Below are 27,791 nucleotides of genomic sequence, written 5' to 3'. Positions count from 1 at the left end.
GCATAGTCAATAAAACATAGGTAAATATCTTTGTGCTATTCTCTGCTTTCAGCCAGGATCCATCTGAAATCAGCAATATATCCCTCATTCCAACAGAATAACAGTCATTTCAACGGAACAAGAGAATACTGCGTGGTTTTAAGTCAGGAAAGGTGTGTGTCAGGGTTGTATCCTTTCACTATACTTATTCAATCTGTATGCTGAGCAAATAATCCAAGAAACTGGAGTATAATAAGAAGAAGAAGGTGGCATCAGGATTGGAGGAAGACTCATTAACAACCTGCGTTATGCAGATGACACAACCTTGCTTGCTGGAAGTAAAGAACACTCAAAGCACTTACTGATGAAGATCAAAGGCTACAGCCTTCAGGATAGATTACATCTCAAAGAAAACAAAAGTTCTCACAACTGGATCAATAAGCAACATCATCATAAATGGAGAAAAGATTGAAGTTGTCAAAGACTTCATTTTACTTGGATCCACAATCAACACCCATGGAAGCAGCAGTCAAGAAATCAGACAACAACGCATTGCGTTAGGAAAATCTGTTGCAAAAGACCTCTTCAAAGTGTTAAAAAGCAAAGATGTCACTTTGAAGACTAAGGTGTACCTGACCCCAGCCATGGTGTTTTCAGTAGCCTCATATGCATGCGAAGGTGGACAATGAATAAGACCGAAGACGAATTGATGCCTTTCAATTATGGTGTTAACAAAGTATATTGAATATGCCATGGACTGCCAAAAGAATGAATAAATCTGTCTTGGAAGAAGTACAGCCAGAATGCTCCTTTAAAGCAAGGATGGTGAGTGAAACTTTGTCTCACCTACTTTGGATGTATTATCAGGAGAGATAGGACTCTAGAGAAGGACATCATGCTCAGTAAAGTAAAGGGTCAGCAAAAAAGACGAAGACCTTCAACAAGATGGATTGTCATAGTGGCTGCAAACAATGGGCTCAAGCATAACAATGATCATAAGAATGACGTAGGACTGGGCAGTGTTTCTTTTTGTTGTATATAGGGTTTCTATGAGTTGGAACAAATTAGATGGCACCTAAAAACAACACCACCACTAATGTTTAAAGATTTAAAAAAAAAACAAAAAACTGTGGGAGTATAATAAATCAAAGTCAGAAACAACATATACTTTTCCTAGTTTTCCTATTGTTCACATTAATTTCATGATTTTAACGTGTTGAGTAAGAAGTTGCTTGGATAATTTTTTTTTTTCTATTTATACTCTGATATGAGTCCTCATATCATGTTTCATGTTTTTCCAGAAATGTCTTTTATTTAAAATGCACCCTGTGATTATTTAATTTTGTTCAATATTAATTAGTTTTCTCATATTTGCTTATGGAATCAAAATTTAATAAGAAAATTATTGTGTAACATGAATTTTGACATTATCAAAACACTTTGTATAATATTCATTTCTGCCCTCAATTTAGTAATGTATATAAGCTGAAAAAATAGAGTATAGGGCCTTCAACAATCTTAATTCTACTTTCATTCCTTGGAATACTGCAAGCGTATAGTCTTTTGATATTCTGACAGATAAACTGTTCCAACCACAACTTTAAAATGAAAATATTTCCAAGGGGGAGATAATTCCACTTTTAAAAATAAATCAGTGCAGTTGATTGAGGAATAACTAGACTAACTTTAAGAAGCAAGGCGTATCATGATTACAAAACCAAAGAAAGTTCAAGAAACTCGATTACAGGAAATCTCACTTATAAAAATTAGTTTAAAAATCCTGAGCAAACTAATAATAAATAAACACAATAGTACATGGAATTATATGTTACTTAAGGGAATTTGTCTTAAGAATGGAAGAATAGTTAACATTACAAAACCTCGATACACAAATAATAATTAAATATATCATTATGTTAATGGAATAAACATCATAAATTCACAGTTAATTTAAACTGTTATAATATCCCTGCTGAAACAGACCACCGTGTTACAGGAACCAAAACATGATTTAAAGAAACAATCTGATGTGTATGTGTAAATTTAACAGGTAATAGAGGTGCCACAAAATAAAAATCACAGATGAGGAGAAGACCAGAACATACTAACAACGTATAACAAAAACCAGAAAACAAACATCTGTAAGTACAGTAAGAAAACATAGATGAAAGTTCTTAAGACTTTGGGGTATAGAAGACTCTTCTAAATAATATTCAAAAAGTGAAAGCCATAGTGGAAAGATTGAAATATTCTGTCATCTATTTATCTGAAATTTTACACAACAAGAAAACCTGACAATATTAATCAGGGGACAGTCTGGGAAACAAGATTTGAAAGACATATAACAGGCACATCTTTAGCATTCATAATATATAAATGATATTGGCAAATCAATAAAGAAAATACAAACATATATAGGCAATATATATGAACCAGAAGTCAGGCAGTTTTAGAAAATGAAATACATTTAGACAATGTATTATATTTTTATACAAATAAAAACAAAGGTTGTTGTCGGGTACAACTCATAGTGACCCTATAGGACAGAGTAGAACTACCCCACGGGGTTTCCAAGGAGTTGCTGGTGGATTTGAACTGCCGAGCTTTGGGTTAGCAGCTGTAGCTCTTAAACATTGTACCACCAGGGCTCCATGCATTGTATGAGTGGGCGCATCATTTACGTGGGTGCATTATTTGCAAAAAATACAGTAAGTATACAAAACAAAAAATAAGATACCATTTCTTACCTATCAAATTTGAAAGAAATTATACAAAACTTTTTTTATAATATAGTATGTTCACTAGTAAGTGGGGAAAATAGCATCTATTCTATGTAATTGGTGATGCAAGTAAAATGTTACTTTCACTTTGGAATTAAATCTGCTTCATGGTATCACCCTGGAAAAAAATCATCATACATTGCGAATTGATTCATGCAAATGATTGTTTATTGTTTGTGATAGGGGACAATTGGAAATGTGATATTTGCCCAATAATAGGGGAATAGTTTCATATGTAACATGTCACTTTCGTATACTATACAGCTATCAAAAGTAAAGCGTTAGATCCTAGTGTAACAGCATGGATATATCTCCAGGTAATCTCTAGTCCACCAACATTTAGAGGTAATCAAGAAGAGTAGTAATCAGCAAAGTAAAAGAAGTAACCAGGAATAAGTTCGATAAACCATAAGTGTGTGATGTTCTGGAAACCCTGAGAAGAAAGCATTTCAAAAAGGACAGAATGACCAACCAAGATGAGGACTGAGAACTAATCCTTGGATTTAGCAACATGGCACTCACTGCTGACCACCACAGATGAATTAGTTTTCTTGGGGGGTTGAGTATGAAAGTCTCAAGGATGCACAGTCAAAAAAAAGGAGTAAAAAATAAAAATAAAAATCAGAATGGATAGGTAATGCTTAAAGACATTTTGCTACAACATAAAGCATAAAATATGGTAATATTTTATAAAAAAGTATCATAAATGTTTTTTCCTCTTTTTCCTAGTTTTGGAAAAATTACAGCTTATTTATGTGCCTCTGGGATATATGAAGTAAAGAAGGAAAATTATGGCCTCAGGAGAGAATGTGTTGAATTGCATTGTGTATGTCGTTGAGTACAAAAAAGGATATAGTAAAAAGGGGAGGGTCTTTTAGGGAGGAGCAAAAACAGTTTATCCACAGTAGCAGAAAGGAACAGGTAGAATAGGAACACAGAAGCAATTACGTAGCAGTTTCTTACCAAAATACATGAAAGTATTTAAATATTTTAGCAACAGTGAGGTCATGTTTGCATGGGCTGTTTGTTTTCAGTGCCAAAGGAGGTGAGGTGGAAAAAGGAGATGCGGTGGGAAGGTACGATAGTTGAGATTATGGAGGCTTTGTGATTTTTAGCAATAACAAAGTCTAGGTGTGACCTTGGAAGTGTCAGGGGGTAGAGGGTGAAAGAAAGAGTCATTGGATGAGAGGTCAGAAAGGATCATTTAATGGATTCTGAAATCATCATGAATTATGAGAGGACATGTTGAGAAGGGTGAGACCGTACCATTGGTTAAAATCTCCAAGAAATGAGAGGGAGTGATTCAGGCAATTATACATGGTGACAATAAGAAGGTAGACATCTAAGGATCTGAGAGTTGAGCTGGTTAGTGTTGTGGATAAAGAATGGCAAATAGGGGGCAGGGAGCACATTTACCCCGTTTCCAACAGTGTGAGGCTCAAGGAAGTGAGAAAGAAGAGCATGTATTTACCACTTCAGGGGACCACAGCAGAGTCTGCAGTGGAGTGTTAGGTTTAAATTAAGGACAATGTCTGAAAGTAAATTAAACAAATTTTATGATGGAATTTCTTTCCTAAACCTAGAAGAGTTTTGTATGCTTGTCTTTAAGAAATATACCTGTTCAATTTGTAAAACTGGACTTTAAATAAGAGATTTTCTCTAAATGCCAGATTTTTTTTGTATTGATATATACACTCACACACACAATACACATACACATATTTGAACATGTAAGTATTAACATCTATTATACTATACATTTTATATATATATATATATATATATATATATATCCCTACTATGTTTCAAGTCCTGCGGCAGTAAGTAAGTAACTAATTAAGGAAGGATAAAATTTAGAAGTAAATAATTTTCACTCTTAACAAGATTATAAATTACTGGGAGAAACTGTTGCTCAAAAAATTTAGTAGTGATATAAATAAATAAATTCAAAATTCTTTGACTACGTTATACATAATGCAGTTAGAGGCAAACATACAAATATGTGATAAGCATGGGGTTATCTGAAAACCTCCGTAGGGCTGAGGGGAACATGATTATACTATTTAGACTGATGGAAGTAGTTAGTAGAAAGAGTAAAAATTCAGTTCAGAGATACGGCTGCATATTCAAACATTATATAGAAAAGCAAAAAATTACATAATTCAAGCATAGGACAGAAGTGGTAGCCATCTTTGTATTTATAGGAAAGGAAATAATGGCAAGTAGATGTATAATTTGGGAGCATCAAGAGAAGTGACATTGAGATTATTGTTGTTAGGTGCCATTGAGTCAATTCTGACTCATAGCGACCCTGTGTACCACAGAAGGAAACATTGCCCAGTCATGCACCATGTTCATGATCACTGTAATGCTCGAGCCCATTATTGCAGCCACTGTATCAGTCCATCTTGTTGAGGTTCTTCCTTTTTTTCGCTGACTATCCTTGCTTCTAAGGAGCATTCTGGCTGACAGATTTGTTCGTTCTTTTGGCAGTCCATGGTATATTCAATATCCTTCGCCAAAGTCATAATTCAAAGGCGTCAATTCTTCTTCAGTCTTCCTTATTCACTGCCCTCTTTCGCATGCATATGAGGCGATTGAAAACACCATGGCTTGGGTCAGGCTCACCTTAGTCCTTAAAGTGACATCTTTGCTTTCTAACACTTTAAAGAGGTCTTTTGTAACAGATTTGCCTGATGCAATGTGTTGTTTGATACTTTCATCACCCATGGAAACAGCAGACATTGAGACAGATAATTCTTAATAACCTCCATTTCCCCTTAAATAATAAACTACGTAATCTCTAGAATTCTGCAAGCTTAATTAATGATATTTTGAAGAATCAGGTGACTACAAATTAAACTTAACAGTTGTCTAGTAATTAGTGATTTAGGAGACTGGATATTATTTTACAGGACTGCTGAAAATATGAATATATGTACTCCTACAGGATAACTTATTATAACCCAATTATAATCATGAATCAGCAAAACACCATCTAAATTCTAAATACTGGATCACACTCAGGAATCAAAGCAGGACTTTATAGCAAAATGTGATTGAACACGTATTTTAAGATGAGATTTTACATTCTAACGTGATATAGGAACTGAGGTCAGTAAGTTAGATCCAGAGAATGAATATATATACACATATTTAATTTTATATGCAATGATTTATGAACATATTTCATATGAATTCCTTGATAATAAATATTAATATAAAATATAATTTGGGGAAATACTACATTTTTAATACATATTTTTAATAAACACAAATCATGAAAAAAATGATGGCAATGAACTCAGTGTTTGTATGAACATACTGTTTTGATTTTGCCTGTACTTATAAAAGATTTTTTAAAGCCATCATATGCAAAATACACACTTCTCAGTGCACCAGAGTTTTAATTATTGTTTTTTTCTTTTTTATTGAATTTGGTCAAATTTAACAATGGTAATGACAATCAAAATGAAATGATGAGCTACATAGCATACAGAAGCATGAAATATAATTTCTTTGTGAGAGGTAACAATTCAAGTAAGTTTGACACATTTTTAAAGCTTATCTCCCATTCCTTAGTATTCCCATAAAATTGGCAGACTTTAAGAAATTAATTTTCATTTTTCCCCTTGGTGCTTGTCTGCAGACGTGAGCAAGTTATGAACTTTAGTAGAAGTAATGTGAACAGCAGGAAGTATATTTAATTCACTGTATAATTTTTCTCACTATGTTCATTTATTCACCTTTTGTTAGCTTTAAATATGAATCCAGACAAGGTTCACACTTTCAATTTTGTCGTTAAGCTTGTCAACCTCCTTTAATCTAGTACAGTCATAAAATATTTTTTAGTTACATATTTAAAGTACATTGAAAACATCAGGCTATTTTTCTGTGGACTTTTTCACATTTATGATTTGTCAGATTGTTTTCTTATGATATTCTTCACTATGTTGAAACTTGGAGTTTAGATCTAAAATCTTGATTACATTCAGGTTAAATATCCTTGGTGAGGTCCTGCAGAGGTGAGATCCTGTGTTCTTCATTTTACATCAGTAGAAGCATTATGCTACCTTTCCCACTATTATTGATGTCTGGATTGATCACTAAGTTAAATCACTACCTTGTAAAAATAGTAACCCCTCACTCCCCCATTAATTTGCTAATAATCAGTAGGGTGATATTTGAGCATCTTTCTAAAACATGTTTTCTAATAACCTTGCTTTTTTATTTATTTATTTATTTTTTTACTGTACTTTAGATGAAGGTTTACAGAACAAATAGTTTCTCATTAAACAGGACACGCATTGTTTTACGACAATGGTTAACAACCCCACGACACGTCAATACAGTCCCTTCTCAATGTTGGGTTCCTTATTACCAGGTTTCCTGTCCCCTCCTGCCTTCTAGTCCTTGTCCTTGGACTGTTGTGCCCCATTAGTCTTGTTTTGTTTTATGGGGCTGTCTAATCTTTGGTTGAATGGAGAACCTTGGGAGTGACTTCATTACTGAGCTAAAAGGGTGTCTGGGGCCATATTCTCTGGGTTTCTCCAGTCTCTGTCAGGCCAGTAAGTCTGGTCTCTTTTGTGAGTTAGAATTTTGTTCTACATGTTTTCTCCAGCTCTGTCTGGGATCCTCTGCTGGATCCCTGTCAGAGCAGTCAGTGGTGGTAGCCAGGCACCATCTAGCTGTACTGGACTCAGTCTGGTGGAGGCCGTGGTAGTTATGGTCCATTATTCCTTTGGACTAATCTTTCCCTTGTGTCTTGTTTTCTTCATTCTCCCTTGCTCGCGAAGGGGTGAGACCAGTGGAGTATCATAGATGGCTGCTCACAGGCTTTTAAGACCCCAGACGCTAGTCACCAAGGTAGAAGAATGTAGAACATTGTCTTTATAAACTGGGTTATGCCAATTGAGCTAGATGTTCGCGGAGACCATGGTTCCCACAGCTCTCTGCCCAGCAATTTGGTCCCTCAAGGAGTTTGGATGTGTCTATGGAGCTTCCATGACCTTTCCTTGTACAAGCTGTGCTGGCTTCCCCAGTATTGTGTACTGTCTTACTCTTCACCAAAGGTACCACTTATCTATTGTCTGTTTAGTATTCCCCCAACCCCTTCCATCCCTCGTAACCGACAAAGATTGTTTCTTTTTGTGTGTAAACTTTTTCTTGAGTTTTTACAGTAGAGGTCTCATACAATATTTGTCCTTTTGTGATTGACTTATTCACTCAGCATAATGTCCTCCAGTTTCATTCATGTTATGAGATGCTTCACAGATTCATCATTGTTCTTTATTGTTGCATAATACTCCATTACGTATATGTACCATAGTTTGTTTATCCATTCATCTGTTGATGAGCATCAAGGTCGTTTCCATCTGTTTGCTATTGTGAACAATGCTGCAATGAACATGGGTGTGCATATGTCTATTCGTGTGATGGCTGTTATTTCTCTAGGATATATTCCTAGGAGTGGGATTGCTGGATCATGTGGTATTTCTATTTTCTAGGTAAGGAAGTGCTGTATCATTTTCCAAAATTGTTGTATCATTTTGCATTCCCACCAGCAGTGCATAAGAGTTCCCATCTCCCCACAGCTTCTCCAACATTTGTTATTTCGTGTTTTTGATTTGTTCCAGTAATGCCGGGTTGAGATGGTATCTCACTGTGGTTTTAATTTGCATTTTTCTACTGGCTAGTGATTTTGAGCATTTCCTCATGTGTCTGTTGGCTGCTTGAATATCTTCTTTGATGAAGTGTCTGTTCATTTCCTTTGGCCATTTTTTAACTGGATTATTTGTCTTTTTGTTGTAGAGGTGTTGGATTTTTTTGTAGATTATAGACATTAGACCTTTGTCTGACTTGTAATGTCCAAAAATTTTTTCCCAGTATACAGGTTCTCTTTTTACTCTTTTGGTGAAGTCTTTTGATGAGCGTAAGTGTTTGATTTTTAGAAGATCCCAGTTATCTAGCTTATCTTCTAGCGTTTCTGTGTTGTTGGTTATGGTTTTTATCCTGTTAATGCTGTGTATTAGGGCCTCTAGCATTGATCCTATTTTTAATTCTATGAACTTTATAGTGTTTGGCTTTATATTTAGGTTTTCATCCATTTTGAATTAGTTTTTGTATATGGTGTGAGGTATGCATCCTGTTCAATTTTTTGCAGATGGACATCCAGTTTTGCCAGCACCATTTGAATAACTTTGCTTTTAATAGAATTAGTGTGCATCAATGATTCTTGATTCTGTAATTACATAGAAATTACACAGTGGTGATTTTCTAATTTAATCATTTCTTTTATATGTATTAGTTGCTATTTTTCTATTAAGAAGGGTTCTTTATAAACTGGAGATTATCTATGGTTCCAACTGAAAAGAAAGTATAAATCATAATAATTGCCCTTAAAATTAAATTTACCTAAATTAGTTCTCAGTATTCTTATTTATATAACTGAGGCACAGTTATTATACTTTGAAGTAAGAAATCATGTTAAATTTCTTTAAGCTTTATTACTAGGGTCTTTTTTGCATTGTTTGGTCCAAAAACTATGGAAAGGCTTATGGTAATCGCTCCTGTATCTATTTTATAAGAAATCACAGGCTTATCATCAGATGAATCCAGGTAATTCTCTCAGAATCTTCATCAAAAGAATCCAGAAGATATTTTCATCAACCAGAATTGTAATTTGACAGTAAAATAATTATTCCATACTCCTATAATATAAAAAAATATAGCCTTCTGTTTGAGAAAGTTGGAGCTACGATTACCAACTTGTTACTAGCTGTGTGACTTTCAGTGAAACAATTAAAGCTTTCTAGGACTGATTTTACATTTGTATAAAATAATCATGACATTACCTGCCTCAAAGATCTGCTGGTAAAAATAAATACTATTCCTTTCCTTACTACATTTTTGTCCTTAATTTTATTTTTTTGATGGCATGTGTTTTCAGTATTGGAATATATGCCTACTAATTGAGTGTGTTTAAATTTTGGGTTGGTAATTTGTATTTTGAGAAATATGATCTAGTAATACAAGCCACCAATGAGACAAGTGGCACTCTGGTGCCACTGATATGTGGTATGACAATATACCAATGAGAGCTAGGTAAGTAATTTATTGCAGGCATCTTTCTAACTAGAGGTTACATGGGGAACCCCTAGTTTTCCAAATATGACACAGAAAAACCAAAACAAATCAATCAGGACTCCCTAACTATCCCACAGGAAAGCCATAATTATGCTTGCAAGACTTATCTCACAGAAATGAAGGAAATAAAGGGGAAAAAAGGCAAAAGTCTACAAAACTAACATCCTGGAAGCATCACCTAATAGAATGCTCAGCCTACACAAATGAGGCTCCAACTCCAGTCTGCTGAGCTTCACACATTTCAAAAGGGACCCACCTTGATGCTAAATACATTAAAACCAGAATAATGCCTTACCTCTGAGGTCTAGAAGCATAAAAACTGGCTAGCATACCATTTATGCCAATGGTAATGAAAGTGATACATAAATATAAGAATATATATGAAAGGAAGACTCTTATACTTTCATGTAAGTATATGTAAAGTACAACTACTTTAATAGTACCTACTAAAGCTGAATATATGCATACCCTAAAAACAAACTAGTTGCTATGAGTCGTTTCAGACTCATAGCAACCCTACGGGACAGAGTAGAACTGCCCCATAGGGTTTCCACGGTGTGGTTCGTGGATTCAATCTGCCAACCTTTTGGTTAGCAGCCTGAAGCTCTTAACCACTGTACCACCAGGGCTCCAATGCATACCTTAGGTCCCAGCAATTCAACTAATAGGTATATCGTCATCAGAAATGCATTCACAAAAACATATGTATAAGAAAATCAATAGTAGAACTATTCATGATAGCCAGAAACTGGAAAATACCTAAATGCCCATGAACAGCAAATAAATCATGATATAGTCACATAATGGAATACAAATACTAGTACAAAAATTAGTAAGTTAAATTATACTAAATTATGTAGATAAAGTTCATAAATATAATTTGAGAAAAGAACTTAAATACAAAGAACACACGTTGTATGATTCCTTTATACAAATTTCAAGATCAGGAAAGATTAATCTGTGGTGTTATAATTTTAAATACCAGCTGCCTTTGGGGAGACAGTGACTGAAAGGAAACAAAAGGGACACTTCTGAGTTAGGGTTATTCTTAAGATTAGGGTTAGGGTTAAACTCTGCTTCTTGAATGAGGGCTTTTTAAAAAATGAATCACAGGTGTTAAATATTGATAGAGCTCTACACATACTGTGTTTGTTGTACTTTGAAAAAAATGCTGAAAACTTTATATAAAACAGCTAATTCTGTTTGACACACATCAGAAACTTGGTTAATGTTTTCTCATTTCTTATTTTCTTGTAAATAAAGAAGTTGCAAGAATGACAAATGAAAGATCTCTTTGGCAATAGCTTTATCACTTTTTAGAAACACAATTGGTTTCATATTCCTGCTCTTTTTGCTTTTAAAAAGCAAAATGTAACTCTATCTCAGTAGGATTTTCCATGGATAAATCCTATGAATAATGTCAAAGTATAGAACTCTCACATTCAATTTAGAAATGACATCTCAAAGTCTGAGGGCAATTTCATGGGGACCATTCTGTCCATTACCCACTAGAAATGGGATATCTGGCATGAAACAGATTGATTTTGAATTTCTTTGTGATGTTGTGGTGTCAAAATTTAACAGAAATGCTCTTTTTTCATCTTTTACAGTTTTTAAAGTGCAGCTGTCCACCTCAACATAGCGTGGTAAAATTCAAGAATTATATAAAAAATTACCTGTGCTGATTTAAATGAGATCTGTAATTTTTATTTTTAAGTGTAATTAACAGAGGCTAATCCAAATAACAATTACTTCCCTGAAGAATACAAATGTATATGCAGAATAGCTGATTTCTTCTACTTAACTACACATTTATGATACAATAGAGTCAGAATGAAAATATAGATTTTGGTAAACTGAAAGTACAAATATATTACAATATTTTGTATGTAAGTTTCATCATTATTACCCAGCATTTAAGATTTTTTTTTATCTTTTCATTCCATTTGGAGTTGTGCTATATAAGGATAATTTGCTCTCAAAATTGTGTGTTTTTATTTTTAGAATGTCAAATAAACATTACTGTTTCTCTCACTAAACTGATTTATTGTAGCACCCAGCTGCTAACCAAAAGCTCAGCAGTTCAAACACATCCAGCTACTCTGAGGGAGAAAGATGTGACAGTTTGCTCCCGTAAAGATTTAAAGCCTTGATAACCCTATGAGCAGTTCTACTCTGTCCTGCAGGGTCACCATGAACTGAAATCGACTCCACGGTAACGGGTTTTTGGTTTATTAGTGAGGTTGTAGGCAGTACCCAAATTTATATTTGGTCGGAACATGTTGATTTGATTTGGGCACTTTAAGTAATTAGTTGTGAAACAAGAGATGAGAAGGAAAAGTATACATTTTTATATATCCACTTCTGCTATCTTAATTACGGTATGTATGTGGATATATACTTTTATTACATAAATATGTAACATATGGTATAGGTTATTAAATTAAAAAATCCCCAGTGAGACACAAAAACATATCTGTGTGTATACATGTTACAGGACACAGGTAAATCAGTGGGGACTGGTTTACAGTATTACAGTGAAATAAAAACCTGAAACATGAGTTCCCCTGGAGTTATATATTTTGTTTTATAAAGCATTAGCAATTTTAGTTACAAATATTTGATATTGACCCAATTTTCCACTAACCCTTATGATATTTAACTTATGAATTGGCAGTATGCATTATTTTATACTGCTTAAATGTCACATAACCTAATTTTACTGTATATAATAATTAGTCTCTGCTGGCATAGAAAAATAGACTATTAGTAGGAAAAATGTCCTTAATTTCTTCAAATTTTCTATTTTACCATATTTACCAATCACAGATGCTCAATTTTAAATATTTATCTATGTGAAGAGCAAGTAGCCATGAATTATAAATGATCATCAAGAGGGATTAGGGTAAAATGCGAGCAGTGAAGTATTTAATGTTAACAAGTAAAAGATATTCAAAATTATCCTTCGAACAATGATAATTAGACCACTTTACTGATTTTAAACTTTAGGGTTATTTGGTGTCCATTCTGGGTAGGTATTTTATTATCCACTTAAGTTTATTCTAGAATTATTTCTAAATAAAATTGACAGAATTCAATTTATTATAATATTTGAAATTGTATTGCTAAAAATAAAGCATTCTGTTAATCTCTGGACAAGGTAACTCCACAGATTATAGTGCAACAGTTAAAGTGTATGTCTGCTAACTGAAAGGTAGGTGGTTCAAACCCACCAGTGGCTCCACAGGAGAAAAGACCTGGTGATCAGCTCCCAGAAAGATAAGAGCCTAAGAAACGCTATGGGGCAGTTCTACTCTGTTTTATAGGGTCGCTATAAGTCAGTATAGTCTCAATGGCACACAACAACACTGCTTCTAAAATTATTCTCTTTATGGTGATACTATATATTTTTTAATTATATTCCATTTAATCTGCTACTTGATATAACGAGACAATTTGCATTTATGTTTAAATATATATGTGTATATTTTAAATTAACTCATTGCCATCAAATTGATTCTGACTCATAGCAACCCTATAGGCCAGGGTAGAACTGCCCCATAGGGTTTCCAAGGCGGTAAATCTTTACGGAAGCACACTGCCTCATCTTTCTCCCTCAGAGTGGCTAGTGGGTTTGAACTATCAACCTTGCAGTTAGCAGCTGAGCACTTAACCACTGCATCTAGGGCTCCTAGAAACCAACAATGTTTTGCACTGGGCAAATCTATTGCAAAAGACCTCTTTAAAGTACGTTCAATTGCATCATACGCATGAAAAAGTGGGACAATGACTAAGGAAGACTAAAGAAGAATTGATGCCTTTGAATTGTGATGTTGGCAAAGAATATTGACTATACCATGGAATGCCAGGAGAGTGATCAAATTTGTTTTGGAAGAAGTACAGCCAGACTGCTCCTTAGATGCTAAGATGATGAAATTTCGCCTTAAGTACTTCGGACATATTACCCAGAGGGACCAGTCCCTGGAGAAGGATACCCTGCTTGGTAGAGCATCAGTGAAAAAGAGGAATAATTCAGCCTTCTATGACTGACACAGTGGCTGCAACAATGGGTTCAAATGTAGCAATGATTGTGAGCATGGCATAGGACTAGGTGGTATTTCAGTTCTGTTGTATACAGGGTCGCTATGAGTTGGAACTGACTTGATGGCACCTAACAGCAAACAATAACATATTTTAAATTATGACAATCTACTAACTTTCTGCATACTTTCCCCTTATCTGCTTTCTTTGATTTCTTTTCCTTAAGGCCACACCTGCCATCAAAATCATATACAAATCAGCAGATTATTTTACCTCGAACTCAGAATATATCCAAAAATCATCCTTTTCTATTTTTTTCAGTACTAGACACACTTATCAAATTTATGAGACATTTTCTATTGTAGACTATTGTAATAGACTCCTAGTTGATCTTTCTTGTATTTTTCAAGCCTTAAAATCGTTTCTCCACCAACAATCACAGTGAACTTGTTAAAACATAAATCAAGTTGTTCTACTTACTCCTGTGAAGTCCTCCAGTAGTGTAGTAGATATTTATCCTCTTAATATTTTTATTTATATATTGTAATTATGTTTTAAAGTTATTTATACTCAGCATTTGAAGCCCCCCCGCCCCACCCCCACACACATTGTGAAGCAGAACATGGCAACCACGCCCAACCTGAAAATGTTAGATTTTCTCTTCCAGGATTAACATGTTTAGAAATACAACCTTGGCTCGGCTAGTCAGATGCGGCTGCACATTTTGTTAACTTAGAAGCTACATAACATCCCGTTTGATGCCTGGAGGCAGGATAACATTTCCAGTAGCAGCATCCACTACCCACCAGAAATGAGTCTCTCGGACAAGCTGCTGGAGCCCAGGTGGTGCAACTGTTAAGAGCTACAGCTGTTAACCAAAGGGTGGGCAGTTTGAATCCACCAGCCGCTTCTTGGAAATTCTATGAGCAGTTCTACCCTATTATATGGGGTCGCTATAAGTCGGAATCCACCAGAGGCTGGTGAGTTTTTCTTTTTTTTTTTGATGGGGGAAGGGGAGGCGGGCAAGCTGCCAGCTAAGTTGAGTTCACGTGGTGTCTGTACCTAGTTAGTTCTGCAACATGATTGGGGCATTATTTGTGTCTATATGTCTCCCAAACTTATTTGCAGATAGGGTCTGCAAACTAACTCATCAGTTTTTTCATGAATTCCCCTTCTGCTTAAATATTGATTTCTGATGATGCCAACCAGAAACATGGACTAAAAAAAAATAATAATGATATTATATATATATATATATATCTTCCCACTGCAATACGAATTAGCTTAGCTCTCTGACCTTATTTCCAAGGTGCAGCATAAATCTCTCGAAATTAATTTCCTGGCATAGTGACTTTCTTTCCTTCCCACTTAAAACCCTGTGCATTTTCTCTGCCCTCTGCCTGAAATCTTCTGCAATCCCTACCATGTATTCACATCAATAGCTTCTTCTTACAGTTCACAAGTCAAATTAATCGCCTGAAAGAAGTGTTTCTAGAAAAGCCCCTTCTCAACTACCTTGCTTTCAACTATGCCCCCTTTCATTTATCTTATAAAACTTGTTATATGGAGTTAAAATGTCCTTTTATTTATTTACTTGTTCACTGTTTATTTACTTGTTCGATGACAGGACATGATCTAGATTGTTTTCTGTTTACTCATCATCATCTTGAACAATTTCGGCCTCATAATAAGATTAAAAAACATTGATAAGTATATTCTCTGTAGGTGGAGATTAGTCTTAGAATGGTGTCGGATTTTTTAAACTTATATTAACATATCAAACTCCACCTGGCTTTACAGAGTGCTTATTACATAATGTGTGATAAAGTATTTTGTAAGTATACAAACAACCAAAATTTTATTTTCTGTGAAAATTTAAATTTATAAATAGTACTACCTGGAACTGATGTAATTTTAAAATTTGTTTTAGCAATAGCATTCATCTTGTAGCAATATCTTTGCAAAGTATGAATTTTAAAAGAAATTGAGAAAGTAGAAATAAAAAACCGTTTGATACATCAATGATTTTTCATATAACAATAATGTAAGGCCCATTAAACAACCTATAAATGTTGACAATGATTTCCTAGAAATCCTACCTTGCTATAGGCTATTTTCATTATTAGTATAATAGCAACTTTTTTTTTAACTAGTGTGTCTATTATTAATAGTTTATGAATGTTTGTACATTGATAGAGTTATCATCTACCATATTAGCTCCAGTTAATAGTATTTCAAACATAAACCTCTTATTCTGTGTGACCAACCTGAGATATTAAGAAGAGATGATTACAGTATAGATTTAGAACGCTGAAACCCTGAATACAATCTCTTGTTTACAATAAAACATAAACTAGTATAATTTATAAGTTCAAGGTCTTTTTAATGGAAAATAATTTTACTTAAAATTTTTTTTATGACAGCTTTATTGAGAAATAATTCAAATATCATAAAATTGTACAATTTTAAAAAGTATAATTCACTGTTCTTTGTTTTTGTTTTAAGTGTATACCCAGAGTTGTGCACTATCTCTCAATCCGATTTTAGAAGACTCTCATCACCTGAAAATGCACCCTCATATCCATTAGCACTCATTCCCCAACCTACTCCTCTACAGCACTGATCTACTTCTTTAGTACCATGCTGAGTATTCACTGCAGTACACACACAGAGCAACATGCAAGCCTCCACTAAGGCATCACTGCACATGAGGTGCATTAGCCAGTCCTGGAACCAGGGTCTCCAGCATGGAAGGCAAAAATTCTACTACTGAACCACCACCACCCCTAATACGCTAATCTACTTTCAGTGTTTATAGATTTGTCTCTACTGGACATTTCATACAATCAAAGTATCATACATTTCATAGAATCACGTAATATGTAGTTTGACTTCTTTCACTTATCATGATGTTTTTAAGAGTCATCCATGTTGTGGCATATATCAGTGCTTCAATTCTTTATATTGCCAAATAGTATTTCATTATATGGATATACTACATGTTTTAGGGTGGTTCGTTTCCTTTTTTTCTTTTTCTTTTTTGCTATTATTAACAGCAACTTAATTTCATGAATATACAAAATCATTACTCCAATAATACTCCATTTCTTTTCATCCTCCTTTGTATTCTTATTGCCATGCAAATTGCCTCTTTCTACATTGCAGGCTTATTAACACGTTTTTATGATTATTGCCTATGTCATTGTGTTTTAAATCAGATAGGAGAAGAAAAGTGTTAGAACAAAAGTACATATATACTGTTTACCTATATAGTTACATATACATCTACTCTTTATTTCTTTGTGTGGTTTGAATTATTCTAATATTTGTTCATTTGATCCTTCAGGTTGTCTAGAGACAAATTTTCTCAGTTTTTGTTTACCTAAGAATGTCTTAATTTCCCTTTTGCTTTTGAAGTATAAGTTTGCCAGAAATATAATTCTTGGTTGGCAATTTTTTTTCAGCATTTTGAATATGTTCTCTCGCTGTCTTCTCACCTCCATCATTTCTGATAATAAGTCAATGTCTTGGTTGTCTAGTGCTGCTATAACAGAAATACCACAAGTGGATGGCTTTAACAAAGAGAAATTTATTTTCTCACAGTCTAGTAGGCTAGAAGTCCAAATTCGGCGTGTCACCTCCTGGGGAAGGCTTTGTCTCTCCATCAGCTCTGGAGGAAGTTCCTTCTCATCAATCTTCCTCTGGACTAGGAATTTCCCCACACAGGAACCCGGTGTCCAAAGAATGCACTCTGCTCCCGTCACTGCTTTCTTGGTGTTATGAGGTCACCCCACTTGCCGCTCCCTTCCTTTTCCTTTTATCACTTGTAAGATAAAAGGTGCTACAGGCCACACCCCAGGGAAATTCCCTTTACATTGAATCAGGGATGTGACCTTAATAAGGATGTTACAATCCCACTGTAATCTGCTTTAACATAATCTAATTTTGCCTCATTAACCAAAGGCATAGACTAAGATTTACAACGTGTAGGAAAATTACAACCACAAAATGCAGGACAACCACACAGTACTGGGAATCATGGTCTAACCAAGTTGATGCATATTTTTGAGGGACTCAATTCAGTCCATGACAGTCGGCTATTTTAAATGATTGAAAATCCTTGTATTTTATGAGTCATTTTTCTCTGTTTTCAAAATTATCTCTTTGAATTTTGTCAGTTTGCCATTACCACAGCTAAGTGTGTATCTTTTGGAGTTCATACTCCTTGGAGATTATGATCTTCTTGGTTGTGTAGATTAGTGGGTTTCATAAAATTTGGGAAGTTTTCAGCCCTTTTATTCAAATATGCTTTGTCTTTCTCTTGCTCCTTGCCTTTGGGGTTACCGTTATGTGTTTGTTTGTATGTTTAATGGTGTCTCATAAGTCTCTGGGGCTTTGTTCATTTTTCTTAATTATTTTTTCTTTCTCCTCTTTAGACTTGATAATCTTAATTGACCTATCTTAAAATTTTCTGATTATCTTTTCTACTAATCAATCCTGCTATTGAGCCCCTCCAGTGTATTTTCCATTTCAGTTATTTTACTTTTCAACTACAGAATTTCAATTTTTTATTTATCTTAATCTTTTAGTGATATTTTCTATTTGGTGAGGCATTGTTCTCCTATTTTTCTTTAGTTCTTTAGGCATAGTTTCCTTTAGTTCTTTGAATATATTATAATAGTTGATTTAAAGTTTCATTCTAGAAAGTTCATCATCTTGGCTTCCTCAGTAACCTTTTCTGTTGACTGTTCTGTTTGTTTGTTTTTCCTTTGTATAGGTCATACTATCCTGTTTCTTTTTGTGTATCATATTTTTTTGTTTAAATCTGGACACTTTAAATAACATGCTGTGGCAAATATGGAAAACAGATACCCTCCTTCTCCAGGGTTTATAGTTGTTACTGTTTCTTGCTGTTTGTGTAATTGCTGCTATTTGTTTGTTTATTTAGTGACTTTCAAGGACTCATTTTGTAAAGTCTGTATTTATGTCCATGTGAATATGATGCCAATAAAATCTCTGCTCAATTATCTTAGTGGCCTGTTAATGATTAGCCAATTATTTCCTTAAATGTCTGAAACCAATAAGTCTTTTATTCTGTATTAGTTTCCTAGAAACGCTGTAATAAAATACTGCCTCTTGGTCTATGTACAGGCTCCTCGTGAGTGCAATTAAGTGTTCTGGAATTCCCATTCTTTGCAGTGTTATTCATAACCTGTTATTATTCACACAGTCAAATGCCTTTACATAGTCGATAAAACACAGGTAAGCATCTTTCTGATATTCTCTACTTTCAGCCAGGATCCATCTGACATCAGCAATGATATCCCTTGTTCCACGATTTTTTCTCAATACGGCTTTAATTTCTGGCAGATCCCTGTCGATATACTGCTGCAACCACTTTTGAATGATCTTCAGCAAAATTTTACTTGTGTGTAACATTAATGATATTATTTGATAATTTCTGCATTTTCTTGGACCACCTTTCTTTGGAATGGGTACAAATATGGATCTCTTCCAGTCAGTTGGCCAGGTAGCTGTCTTCCAAATTTCTTGGCATAGATGAGTGAGCACTTCTGGCATTGCATCTGTTTGTTGAAACATCTCAATTGGTATTCCGTCAATTCCTGCTGCCTTGTTTCTCCCCATTGTGTGTCTTCAGCGCAGCTTGGACCTCTTCCTCAGTACCATCAGTTCTTGTTCATATGCTACCTCCTGAAATGTCTGAATAGCGACCATGACTCTGTGTATTCCTTCCATCTTCTTTTAATGCTTCCTGCATTATTTATTAATTTCCCCATAGACTCCTTCAATATTACAACTCACGGCTACAGTTTTTTCTTCAGTTCCTTCAGTTTGAGAATGCCAAGCATATTGTTCCCTTTTGGTTTTCTGTCTCCAGGTTTTTGAACATTTCATTATAATACTTTACTTAGTCTTCTTGATCTACCCTTTGAAATCTTCTGTTCAGCTCTTTTACTTCATCATTTCTTCCGTTTGCTTTAGCTACTATGTTCAAGAGAAGATTTTAGAGTCTCTTCTGACATTCATTTTGATCTTTTCTTTATTTCCTGTCTTTTTAATGACCTCTTGCTTTCCTCATGTATGATGTCCTTGATGTCATTCCACAGCTCGTCTGTTCTTCAGTCATTAGTGTCCAACGCATAAAATCTCTTCTTGAGATGGTCTCTAAATTCAGGTGGGATATACTCAAGGTCATACTTTAGCTCCTGTAGAATTGTCCTAATTTTCTTCAGCTTAAACTTGAACTTGCATATGAGCAATTGATGGTCTGTTCTGCAGTTGGCCCATGGCCTTGTTCTGACGGATGACATTGAGCTTTTTCATTGTCTCTTTCCACAGATGTATTCAATTTAATTCCTGTGTATTCCATCCAACAAAGTCCATATGTGTGGTTGCCATTTATGTTGCTGGAAAAAAGTATTTGCAATGAAGAAGTCATTGGCCTTGCAAAATTCTATCATGTGATCTGCAGTGTAATTTCTATCATCAAGACCATAGTTTTCAGCTACCAGTCCTTCTTCTTTGTTTCCAACTTTTGCAATCCAATCACCAGTAATTATCAGTGCAACTTGTTGAATGTTTGATTCAATTTCAGACTGCAGAAGTTGGTAAAAATCTTCAATTTCTTCATCTTTGGCCTTAATTATTGGTGCATAAATTGGAATAATAGTTGTATTAACTTCCTTGTAGGCATATGGATATTATCCTATCACTGACAGTGTTGTACTTCATGATAGATCTTGAAATGTTCTTTTTGACGATGAATGGGACATCATTCTTCTTCAATTTATCATTCCTGTCATAGTAGACCATATGAGTATCTGATTCAAAATTACCAGTACCAGTCCATTTCAGCTCACTAATACCTAGGATATCAATGTTTGAGTTCCATTTCTTTTTTGATGCTTTCCAATGTTCCTAGATTCATACTTTTTACATTCTATGTTCCAATTATTAAAGCATGTTTATGGCTGTTTCTTCTCATTTTGAGTTTTGCTACATCAGCAAATGAAGGTCCTGAAAGCTTGACTCAATCCACATCATTAAGGTCAACTCTACCTTGAGGAGGCAACTCATATTTTATGTTTCTTCCAACCTGAGAGGCTTATCTTCTGGCACTGTATCAGACAATGTTCTGCTGCTGTTTATAAGGTTGTCACTGACTAATTTTTTTCAGAAGTAGACTTCCATGTCCTTCTTCCTAGTCTGAATTATTCTGGAAGCTCAGCTGAAACCAGTCCACGATGTGTGACCCTGCTGGTATTTGAATACTGGTGGCATAGCTTCCAGAATCACAGCAACACACAAGCTCCCACAGTATGATAAACTGACAGACAAGTGGGGGAAAAGTCACATTAGTAGGCAATGAAGACTGTGACGTTAAATTTGAGCAACTCTAAAAAGATGTGGAAATGACTTTTAGCATTTTTTATTATTTCTTATAAAATAAGAAAACTCTACCAGATAGAAATAAAGGCTTTGCAGTGATATTTTGAACAGCAAACCACATAATTTTGCAAATAGTAGAAATGAAATCCTAGTACTTGTTTTTGAAAAACTCCTCCATTTAAATTAATGTGTTACTTATTTAACAGTAGCAAAATTTACATCAACAAGATGATAATCCATTAACTTACCTGTAATGAGCATTAGCTAGTACTTACCTTTGATATGAAATTACTGTACGTTTTTGCAAAGAACATGTCAATGAAAATAGCACGTCCATGTAAATAACATGTCCACGGGGTTTGCATGGTTGGCACAAATGTATAATGTGTGCTTTATTTGTATAAAACACAGCATATAACAAGAAAATAATGCAATAATAAATTATAAAGAGTTAAAACAAAAAATTGTGCCATTGGTTAATCTACCCTTTTAAATGTTTGGAATAAATATAGGTTTTTTTGTTTGTTTGTTTTTAACCAGTAGCAAAAGCTACCACAGTGAAAGTTCTTCAGTGACAGTTTACCATGTAATTTTCAAATAACCTGAGCTATGTGTCAGGTTGAAAAAGCTTTTCGATGAATGCTTTATATTTTTACATATCTTCTAGATATTTTGACATCATGCAGACAACCTAAGAATATCAGTATGTCATAGCATGAAATGGTAAAGCATAATTTTTTAACAGAATGGAATAAGATGCACTCATTTAATGCCCCCAAAAACTAAGAACTCAAAAGCATCATTTCCTCAGAGCTTTTCAAATATTATATTATGGTATGTGAATAATCAAATAAAATGGAAGTTTTGTTCAATTCTGCAATTAAATTTCAATTTGTTAAATAATTTTTTCATTCAGACTTGAGAGAATAGAGAAAGGATATGAACCAATATCGTATAAAAGCTAAAGAAATACAGACACCCATTTGCTTGACATCTGAGTTGTTAACCCAGAGAAATAGTTAAATTCAGGGAAGAATATATTAGGAAAAAAGGTTGGGAAATTAGGCTTTATCTTAATTACCATACAGGATTTCTCCCACTTCAGTAACGCCCTCACATCAGTATATGCAAATATGCAAAGCATTTGATTGTATTGATGAGAAACTGAGGACTTATTTAATCAGCAAGTTCTTTATTACTGATGTAAAACCACAAAATTATGTATAAAAATACATAGTTTAGTGGAGTAAAATATTCTGTCTCATTATTTTTCCTCTTGTTTTTCCAGGTAAGTACTAAAGTAGTCTCAATGTATAAATTTAGATATATATGCGTATATATATATATATATAAATATATTGAAACAAAGATAAAATAATTCAGTACTGAGTCCCTCACTAAATCTAAAATGCTTTCTTTTCTTTTTTTAACTTTGTGGAAGACATTTATTTTTGTGTTTTTAGTTTACTTTTGCTTTAATCTCACTTTTTGAACATATCTAACTTGTAAGATTACAAGATTTCTTCTTTGATGTAGAGCATATTTGTGGTTGAGGTTTAGTCTTTCCCTCCCTGAAGAACCAACATCATTCCTATATTGCTATATTTCTTTAATAGGAAATATATAGATATCCTGCTATTCTCAGACTTCATTTTTGCTTTTAAATCCTTTAATACTATTATTTTGAGCAGCATCCTGGCTATCAGTTCCTTTGTCTTTTTCTTCCTGTTTCTCAAAAATAGCAATTAAGAAAATATATTACACTGGTTACCAAAAATACCTGTTTGTGGAAATTGAAATAAAACTTTTTGAAATAAAACTTTTTGAAGAAGAGACCTACTTGGTTTCCTTACTTAAATTAAAAAAAAAATTAAGATACTTTTCATCGTTTATCATAGTTATAAATTTTTAATTAAAAAATTGTGTTTAATTGTAATACTTATTAAAGTAATGTATTATATTCTTATTTACTAATACTACATTTTTTTAATTGCTAGGATAAATTATGCTTGTTCATTTCGTATGACATTTGAACATACTATATACACTGATATTTTGCTTTTAGTTTTTACATTTAAATTCATAAGCAAATTTAGTCTATTCTTTTCCATTTTTGTTCTTTGTGACAAATTGTTGGGTATATTCTCATTTTTTTGATTTTTAGCTAATATATATTGCATAGTTTCTTAAAACTTACAAAGGTTTGAATTAAAAATAATTTATTATTATTTTTTAATATAGAAAAAGTGTATCCGCATCAATTAAAAAAAAAAACAACTATGACCATACAATAAGAATGAGTTAAATGACTTAATGGAATTTATAATACAAATGATCAATGATGGAAAAATTAAAACTTACTAAGTTATCTCAGGTGTATACATTTTAAAAGTAACATTTACCAAAGAACATGGCAAGGATTTAAAACATAATGGTCAGTCAATATAATGGTCAGAGTTCCAGGAAAACAATCAATGTTTTAAATGCACTATTAGAGTAAAATAGATTGTAAAATATATTTCCCCAAAATGAATCCTCTTATTAAAATATTCAAATGTGCTTGATATTCATTAACAAATTCCAGAAATTGACACAGATTGAATCTCCATAATTGGAGGTAAATCACCATATAATTCCATGTGCTTTTTATTTTTAATAATTGGAAAAAGGTCTGTAGAACCTTAAAAAATGAAGAACCCCATTTTTATATTCTTGAAGCAAGAGGTAGGAAATTAGTAACTGAGGAGAGAGAACATTTATGTTAGAGTTATATGTGTAAATTACTAGTAAATTATTTACATTTTATTTTTAGATCTTTTTGTTTTTCATTGCTGTATTTATGTACTTTTTAAAGTTACTTGAACCTGTGATATTGAAAGAAAATTTAAAAAAATGTTTCACTATAGGGCTTCGAAATCCCATCACCTTTTCTTACCCCTTTTTTCTCTCCCTTTTCTCCTTGTCCTCCTTGTCATTCTCATCTCAGTCTTCTTCTTCCTCTTTGTCTTATACGTCTTCCTCTTTCTTTTCTTACTTTTCCTGTTTCTCCTTCTCATTCTAGTTTCTTTTTCTTTTTTCCAAGTAATGGCATTAACAAACAGCAACAGTGAAAAAACAAAATTAAGGTAAAATTAATTACCTTTATCAAGGCATTATCTTGCATATGTAAAGTAATTTGGCCATTGGAGTGTTTGAGTGGTGTGAATAAAAGTTAGCTGTATTATTATTTAAGTAATTTAATAATTATGTTTTTGTAAGAGCTATAATCCTTTTAAAGTGTTGTAATTAAGGGGTCAAAAAATAAATTATCAAATAAAATTAAGCATTCATAAATATTATTACCACACAGCTAACTATTTTTATCTCAGGAATTTCTTGTATAAAAGAATAAATAATGCAGTTAGTTGATAAACAACAACAAAACACAATTATTATGAGATTATTCCAGTACTTGCCTAAATATTATTTGAAAAAAAACCTCAATTCACATAACTAATTTAAAAATTAACTTCAATAGAAGTCAGTTTTCCCCATACTAAATCATACATATGGCAAACTTAAACTAACATTATTTTTATTGTGAAAAATAAATTAGAACAATAGTCCTTATCCTATTGAGTCATATATCCCCTTTGTAAGTACAAAGAAACTTTGAGATTTACCTAGGGAAAAATATTATATGTGTGGATTATTATATATCAGTCTTACCTCAAAAAACAAAAAATATCTATTTTTAGTAAACTGATGCATATTATTTATTGCTAATCTCTGTTGGAATTATATTTCTTTTGTGCTGATTTTTTACAAATCACAAATTATTCATTGAAATAAAGCCAATCAATCATTTCAGCTAAAATTATTAACTATATTTTTAACAATACAAAAATAATATATATTTACTCTACTGTTATTCGCTATGAGTTGGAATCGACTCAATGGCAACAAACTTGGATTTTGGATTATACTACTATTGGTGAGTTTAATTAGATTTCTAAATTTTAAAGTAAATCTCATTTAATCTCTTCTCTGCTGTAATGATACAATGACAGAGTAATGAACCCTGAATGCTTGACCTCACATGAGAAGGATCTTCAAAGCATAAATACAAGTATAATTTTTTAAAAATAAAAACCTCTGTAGTAAAAAGAAATATGAAGGCTTAAAAATTAATTAACAGAGGAAACTATAAAAGGGAACAAAATGGAGAACAATAGGTTTTTTAATTAAAATTTAGATGGTAAGCCAGGAGAAATCTTACTAATCACTTTCAAATTAATTATGAAACTCTGAGAAATAGAAATTATGCCAACAACATTAAAAAGATAAATAAAATACAAATTCTGCAAAACTTATACAAAATATTTAACTTATTATCACCAATATAAGTATGCTGCTTTTGCCTATACGATTTGTAAAGCTTTTAAAAAGACACAGATTTGGGAGAAAATGGGTAGTGAGATTAAAACTGTTACACACTGCTAGTGGATTTGAAAACAGAAACAACGTCTATAGATTGCAACTTGGAAAAATAAAACAAAAAGCTTTATATCAGTCTAAGTTTCTCTAAAAAGATACATACAAATACTTAGACAAAATTGAAATATATTCTTCTCACATAACAGTCTGGAAATATGCAATATCAGGGCAGGCAATTATCTCCCATTCATGAGCTCGTTCAGGGACCCATACTCCTTCCATATTGTTCCTCATCCTCCATCTCCTAGTTTATTGTCATCTGTTGTATGAAAAAAAGCTAGGTCACCACATCTGTGCTACTTTCTACATGAACTGGAAAAAGATAGTGAACCACATCTAATGTTTTAAGGCCAAGATCTAGAAAAGGCACATACTATTTCCACTCATATCTCATTGCTGCAAAATTAGTCACATGTCCATAGCTGTCTAAAGATAATGTTGGCCAATGAGTTTTCTAGCTGACTGGCTATTGTAATTAACAAAACTTTATTCAGTTCCATATGAAAGTTGTTGTTAGTTGCTGTCTGATCAATATGGAAGTTACCATATCCAAAAGCCTTTTCTGCTCATAGTTCTTAAATTTATATAATTCCCCCCTGTATTTAGTGATGCTCATGGTGGCACAGAGGTTAAGAGCTCGACTGCTAACTGAAAGTGAGGCGGTTTGAACCCACCAGCCACTGCATAGGAGAGAGATGTGGCAGTCTGCTTCCGTAAAGGTTACAGCCTTGGAAACCCTACAGGGCAGTTGTACTCTGTGTTATAGGGTTGTTATGAGTCAGGATCAACTCAACGGCAATAAGTCTTTTTCTTTGCTCGTTTCACTTAACTGTCTCTCTCATCATCAATTCAATGGCAATTGATATGATGCTTTCCAAAACTTCTATTTTGATCTATTCAACTGTACAGACAACTATTATCTGAATAAATAAAAGTAAAGCAAATTTTTTAAAAAGACTCTGAACAAAAGATCTCCCATTTTTGGTGGTAGACAAAAGCTCCTGATTTTGGTGGTTGATAAACAGTTGTGTTTGTTTTGACACTAAATTTTCAAATTCTTTTGCAAGTACTCTTGCAAAAATTTTATTGCGGGTTGCAAGCAGAACATTATTCTTTTAGCAGAACTCTCCTTCTGCTGATGCTTGTAAATCATCATTCTATTTTCTGTAGAGTTATAGGCTCCATAGACAAGCAACTTGTTTTCTAAGTTACAGCAGATGGTGATTGCATCAATTTTTGCTATGGTGTAACAAGGATCGTAAGTCTTGGAGTCTTCAATAATTGTTTTCTTTCTATCCAGAGCCAAAATGCTAAGCCATGGACATGTGTTCTAGGTTTTTTTTAGAGCACCATTCCAATTTCAGCACTCCACAAATAATGTGTTTATTACCTAGGTAAAAGGTTAAGCTGCTGTAACGAAGATACTCCAGAAGATAGTTATTTCAATAAGATAGCAATTTAATTATGTTTTCATATAATGGTGCAGTGATAGGCTGGTGATGGTGTTGAAGATTATGGCTCTGCAATCATCTAAAAAATAATTTAGTCATTTCCTCATGCTACAGATGCCATTTATGTCCCTAGATCCATTACAGTTGTTAACATTATCTGGACCCTGAAAAGAGAGAAATAGAAGGTCCAAGCAATGCACTTGGTAACATGCCCAGGAAGTAAAATGATAGGAAACAAAGAAAGTACAATAAATAAATGTGGTCTTAGTATTACTAGTGTAACTAAAGAACTCCACCAATCATATACCCCTATGGACAGCACCTAACACTGATGACAAGCAATCGATATAGACTCCTAGTTTAATCTGTGGCAAATCTTAATCCTCTCCTTTGTTTTCATAGGTATTGGGTTCTACCTTTTCTTTCATAAATGTTATCAAATTTTTATGCAATTAATATATTTACTTTAAAGTCATTTGTTTTCAAATTTCTATTAACCCTCCTAGGA

The sequence above is a fragment of the Trichechus manatus genome, unplaced genomic scaffold (assembly GCF_000243295.1).
Source record: "Trichechus manatus latirostris isolate Lorelei unplaced genomic scaffold, TriManLat1.0 scaffold00095, whole genome shotgun sequence".
NCBI lineage: Eukaryota > Metazoa > Chordata > Mammalia > Sirenia > Trichechidae > Trichechus > Trichechus manatus.
Note: the sequence above shows the minus strand (reverse complement) of the source record.